General features: G+C 32.5%; 1 long non-coding RNA gene across 1 annotated transcript; it reads right to left on the bottom strand.

Moving 5' to 3' along the window:
* Nucleotides 1-2,389: 2,389 nt before the first annotated feature.
* LOC140876054 (uncharacterized) lies at nt 2,390-3,807 on the bottom strand. Its single transcript, XR_012148650.1, has 3 exons — nt 3,668-3,807; nt 3,485-3,550; nt 2,390-3,038 (listed from the first exon to the last, which is right to left on the bottom strand). It is a non-coding gene; the product is annotated as an uncharacterized lncRNA (long non-coding RNA).
* Between the last annotated feature and the right edge of the window lie 5,021 nt (nt 3,808-8,828).

Here is an 8,828-nt window from a genome sequence, read left to right as displayed (position 1 = left end):
CTGCTCCTCGGTTCTGTAAGAATTCAAAACACTGTGATTTACTAATAGCTTGCATTGTCCAGAAATAAGTTGTGTTCCTTGCATTTGCTTTTTCATGTCAATTTAATTTAGATAAGATTTTCATGGATTTGACTTGACCTCTTTCGAAGTACGTAACTAGAAAAAGTTGTGTTCCGGGCAGTGCTACCTTCTTCTTGATTTTTGTGGCCTTGAAGTAAGATTTGATCCCTTGTTCTTCCTTTTTATTCTCAGAGTTCCATATTAATTGTGTGTGCCTTTTCGTCCAGGGTTTTTGTTGTATATGGGCTCGAGTTATCATGAATTCTTACCTTGATAATCTTCCACCTAAAGCGAAAGTATCTCTGTAAAACCGAGGCAGAGTGAGAGAAGCTTGGGTTCCCGAAGATCTTGGATATGCCACTAGAATTCCCAGGAATCTATTGATTGACTTCTGTACAGCCCCCAGAAAAGATGAACAAGGACTTGGTTATCTTGAAGCAGCTGCAGTAGGTTTACTCCCAGCAGAAACCGCACAAGGTGGCATACGTGGTGCCCAACAGAGGTGGCAGGCTAGAGAATTTCCAGGGATTGGGTGCGGAGGAGGATGAAGCGGCGGCCAGATACATTTCTAATGTGCAAGAAAGGTTTCGACTGGAAGAGAGACATTTTTTTTCTTTCAGGCCACATTCTAACTCTCTCTCAAAGAACCAGGCTGCTGAAAGGAGACAATACTTGCTCCATGATACACTGATGTGAAGTCTACCGATTTGGACTGGTATGCTTCTACCGATTGGAATGGGATCCAGAAATTTGATGTGTCACAAGTCACCATAGTTTTTTTGCTAGCCTTTGTTATTAATGTTACTTCTACTTGAGGAAAAATTCATTGTTTTGGTTTTATATCATCATTTTACAGTCGTACAATTTAGTTCTCAAATTCAGTTTCTTTACATGTTTTGTCTATGCCGTTGAATTGATGGAAGTTTATCATACAGAGGAAATGAGAAACAATGTCCTCATTTTCAGTAAAATGAATGTATCAAAACATGATGAAAATTGATTTAAATTGCGGCTTTCTTGTGGCTTGACTCTTAAAGTTGTTTTAGAAAGAATTCATTTGCATATCGTAAATTAATATTTTTATCATAAACATTGATATTTTTAACATAAAAAGTAATACTTTTTATAAAAAAATAATATTTTATATGTCATTATCATATGTTACTATATTAGAAGTTTGTATTTTTTTTAAATAATAATAATATTTTAACCAAAAAAATAATATTTTTCCATAAAAAGTAATATTTTTATATCAAATTAATATATATTAGAAGTAATACTTTTATAAAAAAAAGTATTAGTTTTCATAAAAAAAGTAATATTTTTTAATAAAAATAATAACTTTTATGAAAAATTTAACATATGTTAAAAGTAATGTTTTTAACTGAATAACTAATACATTTGATTAAAAAAGTAATATGTTTCACAGAAATATAATATATAATACTTACACTTGATTAAAAAAATAATACGTTTCACATAAATATAATATATAATACTTAGCATACTGTGAAGTATTAATTTTCTATTTTAAAAAAAATATTAATTTTCTATCAAAAATATTTTTTCTAACGTTTTATGATAAATGATATTGAATATTACTTTTTAAAGTTAAATGTATTAGTTTTTAAGTAAAAAATGTTAGTATTTTTGTTAGAAAAAAAAATAATTTTATCATAAAAATTAATACTTTTATTATAAAAAATAATACTTTTCACAGCAAAACCAATACTTCTAAAAAAAAATATTTTTTATGTACATTAGAGGTTATACCTTTAATAGTACTTTTTACAAAAAAAATATATAATACTTTTTATATCAAATTAACATACTATAGAAATAAAAATTTTATTATAAAAAATAATACTTTTTATTAAAAAAATAATATTTTTTACAAAAAAATTAATACATTTTATTTCAAATTAACATATTTTAGAAGTAATACTTTTAACAGAAAAACTAATATTTTAAATCGAAAAAGTAATACTTTCAACAGAAAAAATAATACTTTATTTTAAATGCAATCATTCTGATTATAAATATTAATAGAACGTAACGGAGTTAGTATTTCCATAGTAAGTCACAAATTAAGAATTAATTCAATTTTTAACTTTGCAAACCCCCAGAATCAACTTCCAAGTTCTCTTGCTAGTGATCCAAACCAAATGTTACCGCAGTTGCTTCCAAGTTCTCTTGCTTCTAATGCACGAGTTGCTGCCAGTTTCAATGGCAAAAAAAACAAACCATTTGGTCAAACCAATGTTGAGTTATTACAACACATATCCAGCCCTCCATCAATGTTGAATGGGAATATACGGCCAAGAAACCATGAACTACTAATTTATTTACTTTATACGATCGATCATATAATATTCATCAAGAAACTGATACAGAGGGTATATTAATCTTCTAAAGAGTTTAACAGGACCTGCTTAGCACAAAAAAGAAAAGGAAAAATCAAACAACAATACATAAGAAAGATATGATCCAATAAGCTAACAGGTATAGAGGTGAACTAAGGAAAGTAGACAAAGGAAAAAAACAACATAATGTTAAAGAGAGGAAAAAGAAAATTAGTCCACTCCCTTATCTATTCTGTATCTGAGGGCAAGTAAGAAGAATCAGATACATTTCCAAGCATAAGGCTTTGTAATCCCGGCTTCAATTCACGCATACAGAAATCTTCATGATATTCCGTGCCATCCCCTCCTTTTCTCCTTACCTCTACCAATCTCAACATTGAATGGTATGAGATGGTCGACTTTGAGTGGTCGCCGAAAATACTTTTTTTATGTCTTGAATTACGTCTATGTCTTCTTCAATCTGTAATAACTAGAACTCTTGAAATTTCTTTCCTTCACAAATTCTCTTTCAAAGCGAAGACAAATGAAAATGATTGTTGCGAGTCTTGCGACGATTACCGATTTGATGGATCTGAGTTCCACAACCCTTTCTAGAATAGGAATTCACACACAAGTCTGAACAACACATGATTAATTTAGCCATCAATATCATGTATACACATCAAACAAAAATCATGTGTATGGACAATGGGAAACAAACAGACTACAAATCCTTGAATCATTGAGAAACTATTTTCTAATTAAAATTCCTACCTGATATTTTCACTTATCATTCGAAGAACAATTACATTAAAGTAGAAATGCCACAGCTCAAACATATTTACGGATTGACACACAAGAAACTTTGCTACTTCTGAATCCACTTGCAACTAGCTGGCTTCAACCTTTAACAAGTTTTCTAGTACCAAACTCAAAAGATTCTTATGCATAACAACAATATTAAGAATATCCCGGCATTGGAAACTAAAACTTTGATCATCAACGCAACATAGCATAACCACGAGAATTAAAATCCCACCATCCAAAGTACACAAAATACTGAGAAAGAAGAAGAAAAGAACCTGTAACAATGGCTGTGAGACCCGACCCATCGAGCACTTCAGTGAATTACACGGCTGTGGAGGTAGCTGAGAATCAAAAGTAGGCGATGGATTTAAGACATGAGTTAGACGCAAAAATAATCAATTTTTCATTAAACCCATCGATTTCAGATTTTAAAAAGAGTAAGAAATTGTGACTTTCACCTTATTAATCTTCGTTCCTTGCCGTCAAGCTTCTCAGTTCGAACCATCGATTCGAGATGGAACAAGAATCTGCCATGGTTTCTGTCGATCTTCATATGCGAGGGATTAGGGCAATTTAGGCGACAAATGGGATAAGAAAAGCCGATTAGATATGGATCCAATCTACCGGGGAATTACCCGTTTTTGTTTTGGGTTAACCTGTCACACGTGAGACAGTCTCACAGGAGAGTTGCTCTTATTAAATACATAGATTAATCATAATTTATTGTTGTACTTAAATCTATTGTCTATATTTTATCATAATACCACCCAAGGGAAACTAGAAGTAGATTAGCGTAATAAATCTATTAGATAGAAATAATCGTAAAAACTAGAATATTATATTAATTATTAAGTTTTCACTAATTTTAATTTCCCAACCCCAAAAAATAACTAAAAGATTAATTAAAGTATAGAAAATAATTAAATTTAATAGTAATATAAATATGTAGTTATAGTAATAATTAAAATAGTAATAATATTTTGAATATTAATTTTAATGTTAAATAAAGTTTAGTAAAATTTAGTAACGATGACAATTATTTTGTTAAATAAATAATATATTATAATTATAAATAATAATTAAAATATGGTTAATAATAATTAAAGTAACTATTAAATTAGTTATATTATCAATCACAATTAAATATTGTTCAATTTATAACTATTTAAAATTGTAGAGTATTATAGGAAACTAAAAATTTGTCAATTTTTGTGTTGCTCTTTTTGTACTTCTGTAGTCTATTTTAAATTTGAAAGCTCTTGTTTATTTGTTTTTTTAATAAAATTGTATTTTGTATATTATTGTCTCTAATTCACTTACGTGTAACTTTTAATTATTGTATTAGCATATTTTTTGCAAATTAATTTATTTTATTTTTTAAGTGTGACTTGTGATTATACATTTCAATTTTTTGTCAGGTTTTTGCCCAATTCGTTGAATTTGGATTTAATATCATACCTACTCTATTGAGGTTAGTATTTTATTTCCTGAGTTTGTCTTCAGAACGGTTTCTGTCCAAAAAAATAAAAAAATGAAGTCTGAATCCGAAGAAAATTAATCAACCAATAATACAATTTATAGCAAAATAATTATGATAATTACTTTCTAATATTAGTAATAATAGCAGTAGTAGCATATATGTTTTAAGGATGCTGATATTATATATTTTTTGTTAAATACAGAAATGGATGTCGTGAGTGCATTGCTCTATATAGGTGGTTGTGTCGTTGTCCACAATGAGAGGGTCGGGTATAGCATACCAGCAACTAGGCCCGCAAAAATCCCACGTTCTATTACATTTTCTCAGTTGTTGGATGAAGTGCATTGTCTCCTACAAATTGACCCACCGCAATTCAGTATTAAACTGTCAACAAAATATTCTTATGAAGTGATGTCTCGTCATATCGAAGAGCATGTGTACATCACAGATGATGATAGTCTGCAATTCATGTTTGATTCGCCGTTATTACATTGTTTTTACCTGTATGTTGAATCATCTCCAGTATCTTACGACGTCAGAGGTTGTGATCATGAGTCGTTCATGCCAGAGATAACACAAGGTATGAACACAATAGATTTCAATGAGCAGGCACAAACTTCTGCACATCACATTGGCGTCGGTAGTACGCAATTGTATTCTGGAATTGATACAGCTGGCAATTGGGATCACCATATCATGGTTCCAACAGGAGAATATCATGGATTGGTCCATAACGAAACACTGTCATGGGATTTAAATCCATGGCCTTCGGATCATCATATGAGGAGAGCAAATATGTTGGATACAATCGCAGGAAATATTACAGAGGTGCATGATCCGTTTGCAGACAGTTCTCGCAATGTAATGAGTAGTGATAGTGAGCTTGATGCTGCATCAAATGATGGGGAAGACGATGACCGTGCCAACACACTACGTGAAGATGATACCCAATTGATGAATGCACACGTCAAGGCGAGGGCACATCGTCGCAGGTCCCAAACTATGGTGGGGAAACACATGAACATAATTTTCCTCGCGATGGTCATGTTATGCGCGAAATTCCTCAATTTTTCAACACAGTTTATGATGAACAAATTCCCGATACATTTGGGCTATCATCTAGATCTCGGACTAAGTTTTACGATCCTCAGAGGCCGGAACTTTGTGTGAAAATGGTTTTCAAGAACAAAATCGAATTAATAGCATCTGTGAAGGATTTTTCTGTTCGAATTGCGAGACGTGAATATATTGTTGTCCAAAGTTCTCCAACAATATGGAAGATCAAGTGTAAGAACTTTTCTGAAGGTGGCAACTGTGGTTGGGGACTTCGAGCATCATTCAAACAGAATATAGGGTTTTTCATGATAACGAAGTACGGTGGGGAGCATACATGCATTTCTAGCCAAGTGGGTATAGATCACCATAACCTTGACGTAAGTATGGTAGCAAGCACACTTTTTGGAATTGTGCGTTGTGATCCTGCATACGAGATCAAGTATGTCCGAGAGAGTATCAAAGGAAAATATGGGTATGATATATCGTATGCTAAGGCATGGCAGAGTTTGAAGCGAGCAGTGGAGATCGTATATGGTACATGGGAAAGCTCTGTTTCTTTGCTTCCTAAATATATGGGTGCTTTGTCAAATTATAACCCAGGAACTATTGTACAGTGGAAGCATCTTCGGCCAAACGACCATCCCCAAGTTTTGAACTTTGTATTTTGGGCCTTCAAACCGTGTGTAGATGGTTTCTCGCATTGTCGTAGAATAATCAGTGTAGATGGCACACATCTGTAAACGAAATACAAGCACAAACTACTCATTGCAGTGACTTTGGATGCTAATAACCAAGTGTTACCTCTGGCATTTGCGTTGGTCGATGAAGAGACTTACGAGTCTTGGCATTGGTTCTTAAGTAATGTTGCACGATATGTTATACGAGGCTGTAGAGGAGTGTGACATATATCTGATAGGCATGCAGGTTTAACAAGTGCGGTGCAAGATCTCCCTGACTTTAGACCTCCTTGTGGTGTCCATCGTTTTTGTTTGAGACACGTGTGTTCTAATTTCAATAACAGGTTCAAAAACATTCATCTGAAGGATTTATGTTGGGAAGCAGGGACACAACATCAAATAGGAAAATTCAACGCCACAATGGAAGCAATCAAATCAAAAAATGTAGCAGCTTTCAATTATTTGTCTGGAATCCCGAAAGAGAAATGGGCATTTGCTCATGATGGTGGATGGAGGCGAGGGGTAATGACGACAAATATGTCTGAGTGTATAAATAGTGTGTTGAAAGGAGCTCGACGACTCCCTATTACCGCAATAGTGGAGTTGACCTTACAGCGATGCGTGCAATATTTCATACAAAGACGTGGCCGAAGTTAAAAAATGATTGAAAAACATCAACCTTGGACTGATTATGCTTGCGAAAAATTTGAGAAGTGGTCGAGAAAGTCAATTGAACATAGGGTTGTACAATTTGACCAAAGGGATCAGACAGCATCCATTGCAACAGGAGCAAGACCGGGGAGCCAACATCACATACAAGCTGTTAAGATTTCTACTCGTGATTGCACATGTGGGAAGACAACAATATTTGGAATCCCTTGTTCACATGTCATATGCGCATCAAAAATGGTTTGGACTAGATCCTTCACAACTTGTACAATCATGGTACACACTTAGCGAATATGTGAACACTTATGATGGTCGATTCTACCCTGTACATGATGAACAATATTGGGAAGAACCAACATTCCAATTACAGCACAATCCAGTTCGACGAGAGAGGAGAAGAGCTGGTAGAGATCGTAGGACCCGCATTAGAAATGAAATGGATCAATCTTCTGGCAGAGAGAGACGTGGGATGTAACATGAGATCTATAATGTTAAATTATGTAACTTTTAATTCAACGATATACTAATGTAATCTTTATCACTCCTCACCATATAATATTTATATTTATGTTGTTTTCGTATTTTTCAATAATTTCCTAATATTTTTCTTTGTTCTCATTACATGTAGGTGACACTTGAGAGATAATTACGTGGATATGCAACCTACAGATTTTTAATTTATCATAAAAATAAGTTCTTCGTTGTTTAAATTTTATCCTTTGGATATCAAATGTTTTATATTAACTCTACTTATGTTGCACATCTGCTTTATAAGAATTTTATTATTAATTCTAATATTTTGCAATCTCTTAATTGTTAATATTTTGCAATCATATAATTGTCTTTGAATTATATTTTTTTAAAAAAAGATTTAGTAATAATATTTTAACTATACATTTTAATAGAAAATAATGCACTTTGTATACTATTAAATATGTATATAGATTTTATAATTCAACGTGAATATTTAAATGAGGTTTTGTACGTAAACTTATATCTAAATATAAATTTTGTACTAAACTTAAATATATATTGTAAAAGAAAAGAATTCAGTAACAAAATATTTTTAGAACATAAATATTTTTATATGTCGGTGCATTTCAATAATATCAAAATTTATCAGAGGACATGCAGATCGACAAGGAGATTTCTATCTCCCTCAAGGTACATAGACAACTCTGGTGACTCCATATCATATACGGTCCATTTAAACTGTCGAAAAAGTAAAGTAGAAATATTAACATGTTTATCTTAAAACAATTTATAAAATATTTTTATAGTAATAGGTGTTGTCAAAAATTACCTGTCCGTCTACCATCCTATCAAGCTTATCTCTCATTACACGAACAGAATGACGCACAGTGTGCACCCATGAAAACCCACGCTTCCACCTATGATATGAATAAGCAGACAATATAGGACATTGATAATAAATAATAGAATCATATTAAAAATTAAGTGCCTATGAAGAATACTTTGCGCCATAAGGTGGGAACGGTAGTCCCTGAAGCACATCGGCAACTTGCTCCGATGCCAGATGACTTTGTTGTACCCTATCCGCAGTTAAAAGTGTAATCCGTGACCACACCCAAATCTGCAACGATATAAAATATACACTTTCCATAACAACAATTTAACCAAAACATATATAAATTTTATATAAGTATAATTGTACCTGAAGTATTTGGAGAGGCCCACATAGATCGCTTTTTGACTCCATGGATGTGTTGCATAATT

Source organism: Henckelia pumila, chromosome 1 (genome assembly GCF_033568475.1).
Source record: "Henckelia pumila isolate YLH828 chromosome 1, ASM3356847v2, whole genome shotgun sequence".
In the NCBI taxonomy this organism is placed as follows: Eukaryota; Viridiplantae; Streptophyta; class Magnoliopsida; order Lamiales; family Gesneriaceae; genus Henckelia; species Henckelia pumila.
This window is presented reverse-complemented; position numbering and strand designations above follow the sequence as displayed.